We start from the raw sequence: 13,744 nt of genomic DNA on the forward strand, positions 1-13,744 counted from the left end.
GTAGAGAGTGTCTGGTGAGACAGGTCTGGAGAGTGTAGAGAGTGTCTGGTGAGACAGGTCTGGAGAGTGTAGAGAGTGTCTGGTGAGACAGGTCTGGAGAGTGTAGAGAGTGTCTGGTGAGACAGGTCTGTAGAGAGTGTGGTGAGACAGGTCTGGAGAGTGTAGAGAGTGTCTGGTGTAGAGAGTGTCTGGTGAGACAGGTCTGGAGAGTGTAGAGAGTGTCTGGTGAGACAGGTCTGGAGAGTGTAGAGAGTGTCTGGTGAGAGGTCAGGTCTGAGACAGGTCTGGAGAGTGTAGAGAGTGTCTGGTGAGACAGGTCTGGAGGAGAGTGTGGTGAGACAGGTCTGGTGAGACAGGTCTGGAGAGTGTGTGAGACAGAGAGTGTCTGGTGAGACAGGTCTGGAGAGTCTGGAGAGTGTGTGAGACAGGTCTGGAGAGTGTAGAGAGTGTCTGGTGAGACAGGTCTGGAGAGTGTAGAGAGTGTCTGGTGAGACAGGTCTAGAGAGTGTGGTGAGACAGAGAGTGTGTCTGGTGAGACAGGTCTGGAGAGTGTGTAAAGAGTGTCTGGTGAGACAGGTCTGGAGAGTGTAGAGAGTGTCTGGTGAGACAGGTCTGGAGAGTGTAGAGAGTGTCTGGTGAGACAGGTCTGGAGAGTGTGTAGAGAGTGTGGTGAGACAGGTCTGTACATGATCATGATATGCTGAGGTGTGTGTGTATTTTGTGGAAGGGAAATCTGATAGGTGGAGGCACTCATTGAATCCCTTTGACATTCCTGCCCATCTGAAAGAATGCCGTTATTGTTAGAGAGTTTAGTTTGGTGTTCAGCCTAACTATATATAAATCAATCAATCAATCAAATGTATTTATAAAGCCCTTCTTACATCAGCTGATGTCACAAAGTGCTTTACAGAAACGCAGCCTAAAACCCCAAACAGCAATGCAGGTGTAGAAGTACGGTGGCTAGGAAAAACTCCCTAGAAAGGTCAGAACCTAGGAAGAAACCTAGAGAGGAACCAGGATCTGAGGGGTGGCCAGTCTTCTTCTGGGTGTGTCGTGTGGAGATTATAACAGTACGTGGTCATTAAGGCCAGATTGTTCTTCAAAATGTTCAAGCGTTCACAGATGACCAGCAGGGTCAATGATAATCATATCGGTTGTAGAGGCTGCAACAGGTCAGCACCTCGGGAGTAAATGTGAGTTGGCTTTTCATAACCGAGCATTCAGAGGTCGAGACAGCAGGTGTGATAGAGAGAGAGAGAGAGAGAGACAGAGAGAGAGGTCTGGGGGGAGACAGAGGGAGAGGGAGGGGAGACAGAGGGAGGGAGGTTATAAAAGCTCCCTCCCTAAAAGCTCCAGGATGTGGCCACCATTTTATTTTTGACTGAACACACACAGCTATGTTTTACTATACTTGTTGGGTACTTTTTGGGACCAACAATTGATTACCATTCAAAATCCTATTTTCCTTTACGACTAACCACTAACCCTAATTCCCTGCCCTAACCCTACCTCCTAAACCTAACCACTAACCCTAATTCCCTGCCCTAACCCTACCTCCTAAACCTAACCACTAACCCTAATTCCCTGCCCTAACCCTACCTCCTAAACCTAACCACTAACCCTAATTCCCTGCCCTAACCCTACCTCCTAAACCTAACCACTAACCCTAATTCCCTGCCCTAACCCTACCTCCTAAACCTAACCGCTAACCCTAATTCCCTGCCCTAACCCTACCTCCTAAACCTAACCACTAACCCTAATTCCCTGCCCTAACCCTACCTCCTAAACCTAACCACTAACCCTAATTCCCTGCCCTAACCCTACCTCCTAAACCTAACCACTAACCCTAATTCCCTGCCCTAACCCTACCTCCTAAACCTAACCACTAACCCTAATTCTAACCATAAACTTAACCCATAAGACTTAAATAGCCTTTTTACCAGTGAGGACTGGCAAAATGAACCACAAGTATAGTTAAACATGTGCACATACACACACACACACACACCTTGTGGGGACAAATACATGTGTTCCCATCCAAAATCTTATTTACCCTAACCCTTAACCTAACCATAACCCTAACCTTAACCCCAACCCCAAACACCTAACCCTAAAACTATACCTAACCCTAACTCCTAAACCTAACCGTAACTCCTAAACCTAACCATAACTCCTATACCTGAACCTAATCGTAACTCCTAAACCTAATCGTAACTCCTAAACCTAACCTTAACCGTAACTCCTAAACCTAATTGTAACTCCTAAACCTAATCGTAACACCTAAACCTAAACCTACCCTAACTCCTAAACCTAAACGTAACTCCTAAACCTAAACCTAATCGTAACTCCTAAACCTAATTGTAACACCTAAACCTAAACCTAACCCTAACTCCTAAACTTAGGTTAGATAGTCGTAACTCCTAAACCTAAACCTAGTCGTAACTCCTAAACCAATCGTAACTCCTAAACCTAAACCTAACCGTAACTCTTAAACCTAAACCTAATTGTAACTCCTATACCTAAACCTAATTGTAACTCCTAAACCTAATTGTAACTCCTAAACCTAATTGTAACTCCTAAACCTAATTGTAACTCCTAAACCTAAACCTAATTGTAACTCCTAAACCTAATTGTAACTCCTAAACCTAATCGTAACTCCTATACCTAAACCTAATTGTAACTCCTAAACCTAATTGTAACTCCTAAACCTAATTGTAACTCCTAAACCTAATTGTAACTCCTAAACCTAATTGTAACTCCTAAACCTAAACCTAATTGTAACTCCTAAACCTAATTGTAACTCCTAAACCTAATCGTAACTCCTATACCTAAACCTAATTGTAACTCCTAAACCTAATTGTAACTCCTAAACCTAATTGTAACTCCTAAACCTAATTGTAACTCCTAACCTTATTGTAACTCCTAAACCTAATTGTAACTCCTAAACCTAATTGTAACTCCTAAACCTAATTGTAACTCTTAAACCTAATTGTAACTCCTAAACCTAATTGTAACTCCTAAACCTAATTGTAACTCCTAAACCTAATTGTAACTCCTAAACCTAAACCTAATTGTAACTCCTAAACCTAATTGTAACTCCTAAACCTAAACCTAATTGTAACTCCTAAACCTAATTGTAACTCCGAAACCTAAACCTAATTGTAACTCCTAAACCTAATTGTAACTCCTAAACCTAATTGTAACTCCTAAACCTAATTGTAACTCCTAAACCTAAACCTAATTGTAACTCCTAAACCTAATTGTAACTCCTAAACCTAATTGTAACTCCTAAACCTAATTGTAACTCCTAACCTTATTTCTAACCCTAATTGGAACCCTAAACCTAACCCCTGAGCCTAAAATAGCATTTTTTTCTCATGTGGATCTTCAAAATGTCCCCACTTGGCCACATTATCCTTGTTTTACTATCCTTATGATGATGTCTAGTACCCACAAGGAGAGTTAAACAAAAACACACACAGAGGAAGGGCTGTACAGTGAACACACCGGGTCACATTTCATATAGAGAGACATTCCCCTGGGGTCACTTGGCAACCAGGCATACATCCCTGACCTCTCCTTCCACATCACACTGCATTGTGTCCTACGTTAGAGAATAGGATTATGTCATTTCATTATAACTGATTGATTGTTTCATTAGTTTGCCATTTGATTGAAATTGGAATACCTGGTTTTGGATGCTGATGTGGACTTATATAAAGGAAGGAAGTGAGAGCTGAGTGGTTGGCTGAGTGGAGATCTCTATGATAAGATTGGGAGAACAGTGTGATCTTTATGTAAAGGAAGGAAGTGAGAGCTGAGTGGTTGGCTGAGTCCCTCAGCATGATCTACCAAGATTGGGAGAACAGTGCTGAGTCTTACAGCAGGTATAGATCTACCAGCGCTGAGTCCTCAATACAGCAGGTATGAGAGCTACAGCAGTGGTTGGCTGAGTCCTCAATACAGCAGGTATAGATCTACCAGCGCTGAGTCCCTCAATACAGCAGGTATAGATCTACCAGAGCTGAGTCCCTCAATACAGCAGGTATAGATCTACCAGCGCTGAGTCCTCAATACAGCAGGTATAGATCTACCAGAGCTGAGTCCCTCAATACAGCACTGAGTCCCTCAATACAGCAGGTATAGATCTACCAGCGCTGAGTCCCTCAATACAGCAGGGTAGATAGATCTACCAGCAGCTGAGTCCCTCAATACAGCAGGTGTAGATCTACCAGCGCTGAGTCCCTCAATACAGCAGGTGTAGATCTACCAGCGCTGAGTCCCTCAATACAGCAGGTGTAGATCTACCAGAGCTGAGTCCCTCAGCAGGTATAGATCTACAGCTGAGTCCCTCAATACAGCAGGTAGATCTACCAGCGCTGAGTCCCTCAATACAGCAGGTATAGATCTACCAGAGCTGAGTCCCTCAATACAGCAGGTATAGATCTACCAGCGCTGAGTCCCTCAATACAGGTATAGATCTACCAGAGCTGAGTCCCTCAATACAGCAGGTGTAGATCTACCAGCACTGAGTCCCTCAATACAGCAGGTGTAGATCTACCAGCACTGAGTCCCTCAATACAGCAGGTATAGATCTACCAGCACTGAGTCCCTCAATACAGCAGGTATAGATCTACCAGAGCTGAGTCCCTCAATACAGCAGGTATAGATCTACCAGAGCTGAGTCCCTCAATACAGCAGGTATAGATCTACCAGCACTGAGTCCCTCAATACAGCAGGTATAGATCTACCAGAGCTGAGTCCCTCAACACAGCAGGTATAGATCTACCAGAGCTGAGTCCCTCAATACAGCAGGTATAGATCTACCAGTGTTTCGATATAAGTCATGAGTCATGAATGACGTACAAGAGGAAGTAGCAACCTAAATATAGCTCTCTTGTAACGAACCTCGTCCTCCTCTTCTGAGGAGGAGAAGCGAGAAGGATCGGAGGACCAAAACGCAGCGTGGTAAGTGTCCATAATGTTTATTTAAAAAATAAACTGAACACTACGAAATACAAAACAATAAACGTGAAATGAACGAAACAGTCCCATGTGGCGACAAACACTGACATGGAAGACAAACACCACCACCCAAAACTGAAACCCAGGCTACCTAAGTATGATTCTCAATCAGGGACAACAAATGACAGCTGCCTCTGATTGAGAACCATACTAGGCCGAATTCAAAAATCTACATAGAAAAACAAACAGACTGCCCACCCAACTCACGCCCTGACCATACTAAAACAAAGATAAAATAACAGAACTATGGTCAGAACGTGACATCTCTAGCCTTCATATAGTTCCCTGTCTTACTATACCTCTCTGGCCTTCGTATAGTTCCCTGTCTTAATATAGCTCTCTAGCCTTCATATAGTTCCCTGTCTTACTATACCTCTCTGGCCTTCATATAGTTCCCTGTCTTACTATACCTCTCTGGCCTTCATATAGATCCCTGTCTTAATATACCTCTCTAGCCTTCATATAGTTCCCTGTCTTAATATACCTCTCTAGCCTTCATATAGTTAGTTCCCTGTCTTAATATACCTCTCTGGCTTTCATAGAGATACAGAGAGATCCCTTCATATAGAGATCCCTTCATATAGTTCCCTGTCTTACTACTGTCTTAATATACCTCTCTGGCCTTCATATAGATCCCTGTCTTAATATACTCTCTGGCCTTCATATAAATCCCTGTCTTAATATACCTCTCTAGCCTTCATATAAATCCCTGTCTTAATATCATAGCCTTCATGTAGTTCCCTGTCTTAATATAGTTCCCTGTCTTAATATACCTCTCTAGCCTTCATATAGTTAGTTCCCTGTCTTAATATACCTCTCTGGCCTTCATATAGATCCCTGTCTTAATATACCTCTCTAGCCTTCATATAGTTCCCTGTCTTAATATAGCTCTCTAGCCTTCATATAGTTAGTTCCCTGTCTTCCTATACCTCTCTGGCCTTCATATAGTTCCCTGTCTTAATATATCTCTCTGGCCTTCATATAGTTCCCTGTCTTAATATATCTCTCTGGCCTTCATATAGTTCCCTGTCTTAATATATCTCTCTGGCCTTCATATAGTTCCCTGTCTTAATATACATCTCTGGCCTTCATATAGTTAGTTCCCTGTCTTAATATACCTCTCTGGCCTTCATATAGTTCCCTGTCTTAATATATCTCTCTGGCCTTCATATAGTTCCCTGTCTTACTACACCTCTCTGGCCTTTATATAGTTCCCTGTCTTACTATACCTCTCTGGCCTTTATATAGTTCCCTGTCTTAATATATCTCTCTGGCCTTCATATAGTTCCCTGTCTTACTATACCTCTCTGGCCTTTATATAGTTCCCTGTCTTAATATACCTCTCTGGCCTTCATATAGTTCCCTGTCTTAATATATCTCTCTGGCCTTCATATAGTTCCCTGTCTTAATATATCTCTCTGGCCTTCATATAGTTCCCTGTCTTAATATATCTCTCTGGCCTTCATATAGTTCCCTGTCTTACTATACCTCTCTGGCCTTTATATAGTTCCCTGTCTTAATATACCTCTCTGGCCTTCATATAGTTCCCTGTCTTAATATATCTCTCTGGCCTTTATATAGTTCCCTGTCTTAATATACCTCTCTGGCCTTTATATAGTTCCCTGTCTTACTATACCTCTCTGGCCTTTATATAGTTCCCTGTCATACTATACCTCTCTGGCCTTTATATAGTTCCCTGTCTTAATATACCTCTCTGGCCTTCATATAGTTCCCTGTCTTAATATACCTCTCTGGCCTTCATATAGTTCCCTGTCTTAATATACCTCTCTGGCCTTCATATAGTTCCCTGTCTTAATATATCTCTCTGGCCTTCATATAGTTCCCTGTCTTAATATACCTCTCTGGCCTTCATATAGTTAGTTCCCTGTCTTAATATACCTCTCGGGCCTTCATATAGTTCCCTGTCTTACTCTGTACCCTGCCTCTCTCATGTTCTCAGTGGCCCTGAGGTGAGGACAACATGTTTTTGTTGGGTGGTGTTTGGACTAACTGAGCACGGAAAACAACAGGTGGTGAGGTGTTGAGCAAGAAGTCTGATCAACCGTGGTTACAAACACTTTGTGTGTTTCTCTTAAAACATCCTTTCGTGTTTATTTCATTTACTGATCATTTGGTTTTGAGCTTAATACAAAATGCCTGCCAGTAACAAGAGGAAAGGTTGATGCAAGTTCACAGCTTTGTATCCATGGCGATGAAGACTATTGTGTCTTTGCTGTCCATGTAACTAAGTCATTCAGGCTTAGCTGATGTGTTTGGATGTGTGTGTGTGTTCATAGTGTGTGTGTGTGTGCATATACTATGTGTATCTCTGTGTATGTGTGTGTATCTTATTTTAAATGCTGACTGCATGACCTCTGTAGGGGTAAACATTTCAGCAGGAGAGAGACAGGCTGTTCCTCTCCCCCTGTGGCGTCCCAAATCAAAATGATGACTTGTTTTCGGAAGAGACCAGACTTCTCGTACATCAACCGCCAACGCTGTAAATAACAGACTCACTCACTCACGCTCAGGGCTTGTGTTTTTGGTTTCGGTCAAGGAAGGATTTCTTGAGAATGTTTTTGTGTATATGTGTACACTGTGTGTGTATATGTGTATCTATATATATGTGTGTATGAGAGAGAGAGGGGGGGGGATCAGAGCGTGTCCGCTGACCCACTGACCTTGGCCATGGGAGGGAGGGAGGAGGGGGGTGGGGGGGGCGATCAGAGCGTGTCCACTGACCTTGGCCATGGGAGAGGGGGGTGATCAGAGCGTGTCCACTGACCCACTGACCTTGGCCATGGGAGGGAGGGGGGATCAGAGCGTGTCCACTGACCTTGGCCATGGGAGGGAGGGGGGGGATCAGAGTGTCCACTGACCCACTGACCTTGGCCATGGGAGGGAGGGGGGATCAGAGCGTGTCCACTGACCCACTGACCTTGGCCATGGGAGGGAGGGGGGAATCAGAGTGTCCACTGACCCACTGACCTTGGCCATGGGAGAGGGGGGATCAGAGTGTCCAATGACCCACTGACCTTGGCCATGGGAGGGAGGGGGATCAGAGCGTGTCCACTGACCCACTGACCTTGGCCATGGGAGGGAGGGGGGCATCCTGCATGTAAAGGTGTACTGCCACCTAGTGGAGGAAATGCTCTTAGGACGTTCCCTCATGTACCTCTCTCTCTCTCCCTCTCTGTCCCTCATCCAGACCCCAGACTACCCCAGGTCCCAGGGGCGGCTCGCTGGCAGAGAAAGAAACCATCTCTGTCGCTCTACTCTGGTCTGGACAGAGCTGCTCCTCTGCTACACATTGGTCTGGGAGTGGAGGAGGAGGAAGCCTTGCTGGTTCCCAAGAGAAAGTGACCCTCATGGCCTAAAAATCTAAATAACCGGTGGCCATGTTAGCCTTCACTGCAGCTGGCACGGAACACAACAATGAACCAATCCATCATGGGGTAGAGGTCTGCTGGTACAGCTCAGGGACCAACGTATCCTACTATCCTACCTTATATCCTGGCCTATGGTAAACTATCCGAACTTATTATATATCCTACCTTATATCCTCGCTACATTTATAGCCTCACTACTGTATATACCCTGTCTTTTTACTGTTGTTTTATTTCTTTACTTACCTATTGTTCACATAACACCTTTTTTGCACTATTGGTTAGAGCCTGTAAGTAAGCATTTCACTGTAAGGTCTACACCTGTTGTATTCGGCCCACGTGACAAATACACTTTGATTTGATTTGTTTCACCTGTCCTCCTGATTGTCTCCACCACCTCCAGGTGTCATTTGTTTTCCCCAGTGTATTTATCCCTGTGTTTCCTGTCTCTCTGTGCCAGTGTATTTATCCCTGTGTTTCCTGTCTCTCTGTGCCAGTGTATTTATCCCTGTGTTTCCTGTCTCTCTGTACCAGTGTATTTATCCCTGTGTTTCCTGTCTCTCTGTGCCAGTGTATTTATCCCTGTGTTTCCTGTCTCTCTGTACCAGTGTATTTATCCCTGTGTTTCCTGTCTCTCTGTGCCAGTGTATTTATCCCTGTGTTTCCTGTCTCTCTGTAACAGTGTATTTATCCCTGTGTTTCCGGTCTCTCTGTAACAGTGTATTTATCCCTGTGTTTCCTGTCTCTCTGTGCCAGTGTATTTTATCCCTGTGTTTCCCGTCTCTCTGTGCCAGTTCATCTTGTATGTTCCCAGTCAACCAACGTTTTCTCCCATGCTCCTGCATTTGCTGTTCTCCTTTTTCTAGTCCTCCTGGTTTTGACCCTTGCCTGTTCTGGACTCTGTACCCGCCTGCCTGACCATTCTGCCTGCCTTGACCACGAGCCTGTCTGCCACTCTGTACCTCCTGAAATCTGAACTGGTTTTGACCTTTGAGCCTGTCCACGACCATTCTCTTGCCGACCCCCTTGGATTATTAAACATCTTAAACTCCAACCATCTGCCTCCTGTGTCTGCATCTGGGTCTCGCCTTGTGTCATGATAATCCTAGCCTATGGTAAACTATCCTACCTTGTATCCTAGCCTATGGTAAACTATCCTACCTTGTATCCTAGCCTATGGTAAACTATCCTACCTTGTATCCTAGCCTATGGTAAACTATCCTACCTTGTATCCTAGCCTATGGTAAACTATCCGACCGTATATCCTAGCCTATGGTAAACTATCCTAACTTATTATATATCCTACCTTGTATCCTAGCCTATGGTAAACTATCCTACCTTATATCCTAGCCTATGGTAAACTATCCTACCTTATATCCTAGCCTATGGTAAACTATCCTACCTTATATCCTAGCCTATGGTAAACTATCCTACCTTATATCCTAGCCTATGGTAAACTATCCTACCTTATATCCTAGCCTATGGTAAACTATCCTACCTTATAGCCTAGCCTATGGTAAACTATACTACCTTATATCCTAGCCTATGGTAAACTATCCTAGCCTATGGTAAACTATCCTACCTTATATCCTAGCCTATGGTAAACTATCCTACCTTATATCCTAGCCTATGGTAAACTATCATACCTTATATCCTAGCCTATGGTAAACTATCCTACCTTATATCCTAGCCTATGGTAAACTATCCTACCTTGTATCCTAGCCTATGGTAAACTATCCTACCTTGTATCCTAGCCTATGGTAAACTATCCTACCTTATATCCTAGCCGATGGTAAACTATCCTACCTTGTATCCTAGCCTATGGTAAACTATCCTACCTTGTATCCTAGCCTATGGTAAACTATCCTAACTTATTATATATCCTACTATCCTACCTTACATACGAACCTATTGTAAACTATCCTACCTTATATCCTAGCCTATGGTAAACTATCCTACCTTGTATCCTAGCCTATGGTAAACTATCCTACCTTGTATCCTAGCCTATGGTAAACCATCCTACCTTATATCCTAGCCTATGGTAAACTATCCTACCTTATATCCTAGCCTATGGTAAACTATCCTACCTTATAGCCTAGCCTATGGTAAACTATCCTACCTTATATCCTAGCCTATGGTAAACTATCCTAGCCTATGGTAAACTATCCTACCTTATATCCTAGCCTATGGTAAACTATCCTACCTTATATCCTAGCCTATGGTAAACTATCATACCTTATATCCTAGCCTATGGTAAACTATCCTAACTTATTATATATCCTACTATCCTACCTTACATACGAACCTATTGTAAACTATCCTACCTTGTATCCTAAGCTATGGTAAACTATCCTACCTTGTATCCTAGCCTATGGTAAACTATCCTACCTTATATCCTAGCCGATGGTAAACTATCCTACCTTGTATCCTAGCCTACGGTAAACTATCCTACCTTGTATCCTAGCCTATGGTAAACTATCCTAACTTATTATATATTCTACTATCCTACCTTACATACGAACCTATTGTAAACTATCCTACCTTATATCCTAGCCTATGGTAAACTATCCTACCTTATATCCTAGCCTAGGGTAAACTATCCTAACTTATTATATATCCTACTATCCTACCTTACATACGAACCTATTGTAAACTATCCTACCTTGTATCCTAGCCTATGGTAAACTATCCTACCTTATATCCTAGCCTATGGTAAACTATCCTACCTTGTATCCTAGCCTATGGTAAACTATCCTACCTTGTATCCTAGCCTATGGTAAACTATCCTACCTTATATCCTAGCCTATGGTAAACTATCCTAACTTATTATAATCCTACCTTGTATCCTAGCCTATGGTAAACTATCCTACCTTATATCCTAGCCTATGGTAAACTATCCTACCTTATAGCCTAGCCTATGGCAAACCATCCTACCTTATATCCTAGCCTATGGTAAACTATCCTAGCCTATGGTAAACTATCCTACCTTATATCCTAGCATATGGTAAACGATCCTACCTTATATCCTAGCCTATGGTAAACTATCCTACCTTGTATCCTAGCCTATGGTAAACTATCCTACCTTATATCCTAGCCTATGGTAAACTATCCTACCTTATATCCTAGCCTATGGTAAACTATCCTACCTTGTATCCTAGCCTATGGTAAACTATCCTACCTTGTATACTAGCCTATGGTAAACTATCCTACCTTGTATCCTAGCCTATGGTAAACTATCCTACCTTGTATCCTAGCCTATGGTAAACTATCCTAACCTATTATATATCCTACCTTGTATCCTATCCCATGGTAAACTATCCTACCTTGTATCCTAGCCTATGGTAAACTATCCTACCTTATATCCTAGCCTAAGGTAAACTATCCTACCTTATATCCTAGCCTATGGTAAACTATCCTACCTTGTATCCTAGCCTATGGTAAACTATCCTACCTTGTATCCTAGCCTATGGTAAACTATTCTACCTTGTATCCTAGCCTATGGTAAACTATCCTACCTTATATCCTAGCCTATGGTAAACTATCCTACCTTGTATCCTAGCCTATGGTAAACTATCCTACCTTGTATCCTAGCCTATGGTAAACTATTGGTAAACTATCCTACCTTATATCCTAGCCTATGGTAAACTATCCTACCTTATATCCTAGCCTATGGTAAACTATCCTACCTTGTATCCTAGCCTATGGTAAACTATCCTACCTTGTATCCTAATGGTAAACCATCCTACCTTATATCCTAGCCTATGGTAAACTATCCTACCTTATATCCTAGCCTATGGTAAACTATCCTACCTTATAGCCTAGCCTATGGTAAACTATCCTACCTTATATCCTAGCCTATGGTAAACTATCCTAGCCTATGGTAAACTATCCTACCTTATATCCTAGCCTATGGTAAACTATCCTACCTTATATCCTAGCCTATGGTAAACTATCATACCTTATATCCTAGCCGATGGTAAACTATCCTACCTTGTATCCTAGCCTACGGTAAACTATCCTACCTTGTATCCTAGCCTATGGTAAACTATCCTAACTTATTATATATTCTACTATCCTACCTTACATACGAACCTATTGTAAACTATCCTACCTTATATCCTAGCCTATGGTAAACTATCCTACCTTATATCCTAGCCTAGGGTAAACTATCCTAACTTATTATATATCCTACTATCCTACCTTACATACGAACCTATTGTAAACTATCCTACCTTGTATCCTAGCCTATGGTAAACTATCCTACCTTATATCCTAGCCTATGGTAAACTATCCTACCTTGTATCCTAGCCTATGGTAAACTATCCTACCTTGTATCCTAGCCTATGGTAAACTATCCTACCTTATATCCTAGCCTATGGTAAACTATCCTAACTTATTATATATCCTACCTTGTATCCTAGCCTATGGTAAACTATCCTACCTTATATCCTAGCCTATGGTAAACTATCCTACCTTATAGCCTAGCCTATGGCAAACCATCCTACCTTATATCCTAGCCTATGGTAAACTATCCTAGCCTATGGTAAACTATCCTACCTTATATCCTAGCCTATGGTAAACGATCCTACCTTATATCCTAGCCTATGGTAAGCTATCCTACCTTGTATCCTAGCCTATGGTAAACTATCCTACCTTATATCCTAGCCTATGGTAAACTATCCTACCTTATATCCTAGCCTATGGTAAACTATCCTACCTTGTATCCTAGCCTATGGTAAACTATCCTACCTTGTATCCTAGCCTATGGTAAACTATCCTACCTTGTATCCTAGCCTATGGTAAACTATCCTACCTTGTATCCTAGCCTATGGTAAACTATCCTAACCTATTATATATCCTACCTTGTATCCTATCCCATGGTAAACTATCCTACCTTGTATCCTAGCCTATGGTAAACTATCCTACCTTATATCCTAGCCTAAGGTAAACTATCCTACCTTATATCCTAGCCTATGGTAAACTATCCTACCTTGTATCCTAGCCTATGGTAAACTATCCTACCTTGTATCCTAGCCTATGGTAAACTATCCTACCTTGTATCCTAGCCTATGGTAAACTATCCTAACTTATTATATATTCTACTATCCTACCTTACATACGAACCTATTGTAAACTATCCTACCTTATATCCTAGCCTATGGTAAACTATCCTACCTTATATCCTAGCCTAGGGTAAACTATCCTAACTTATTATATATCCTACTATCCTACCTTACATACGAACCTATTGTAAACTATCCTACCTTGTATCCTAGCCTATGGTAAACCATCCTACCTTATATCCTAGCCTATGGTAAACTATCCTACCTTAT

General features: G+C 42.3%; 1 long non-coding RNA gene across 1 annotated transcript in view; it reads left to right on the forward strand.

Annotated features, from left to right (window-relative positions):
• LOC121844645 overlaps window positions 1-9,339 on the forward strand; it is a 21,715-nt gene extending 12,376 nt beyond the window's left edge. The window contains exons 2-3 of the long non-coding RNA XR_006082092.1: window positions 8,234-8,548; window positions 9,278-9,339. This is a non-coding gene — a long non-coding RNA (uncharacterized LOC121844645). The remainder of the gene's footprint in view (window positions 1-8,233; window positions 8,549-9,277) is intronic.
• Window positions 9,340-13,744: the final 4,405 nt, after the last annotated feature.

Source organism: Oncorhynchus tshawytscha, unplaced genomic scaffold (assembly GCF_018296145.1).
Source record: "Oncorhynchus tshawytscha isolate Ot180627B unplaced genomic scaffold, Otsh_v2.0 Un_contig_7554_pilon_pilon, whole genome shotgun sequence".
In the NCBI taxonomy this organism is placed as follows: domain Eukaryota; kingdom Metazoa; phylum Chordata; class Actinopteri; order Salmoniformes; family Salmonidae; genus Oncorhynchus; species Oncorhynchus tshawytscha.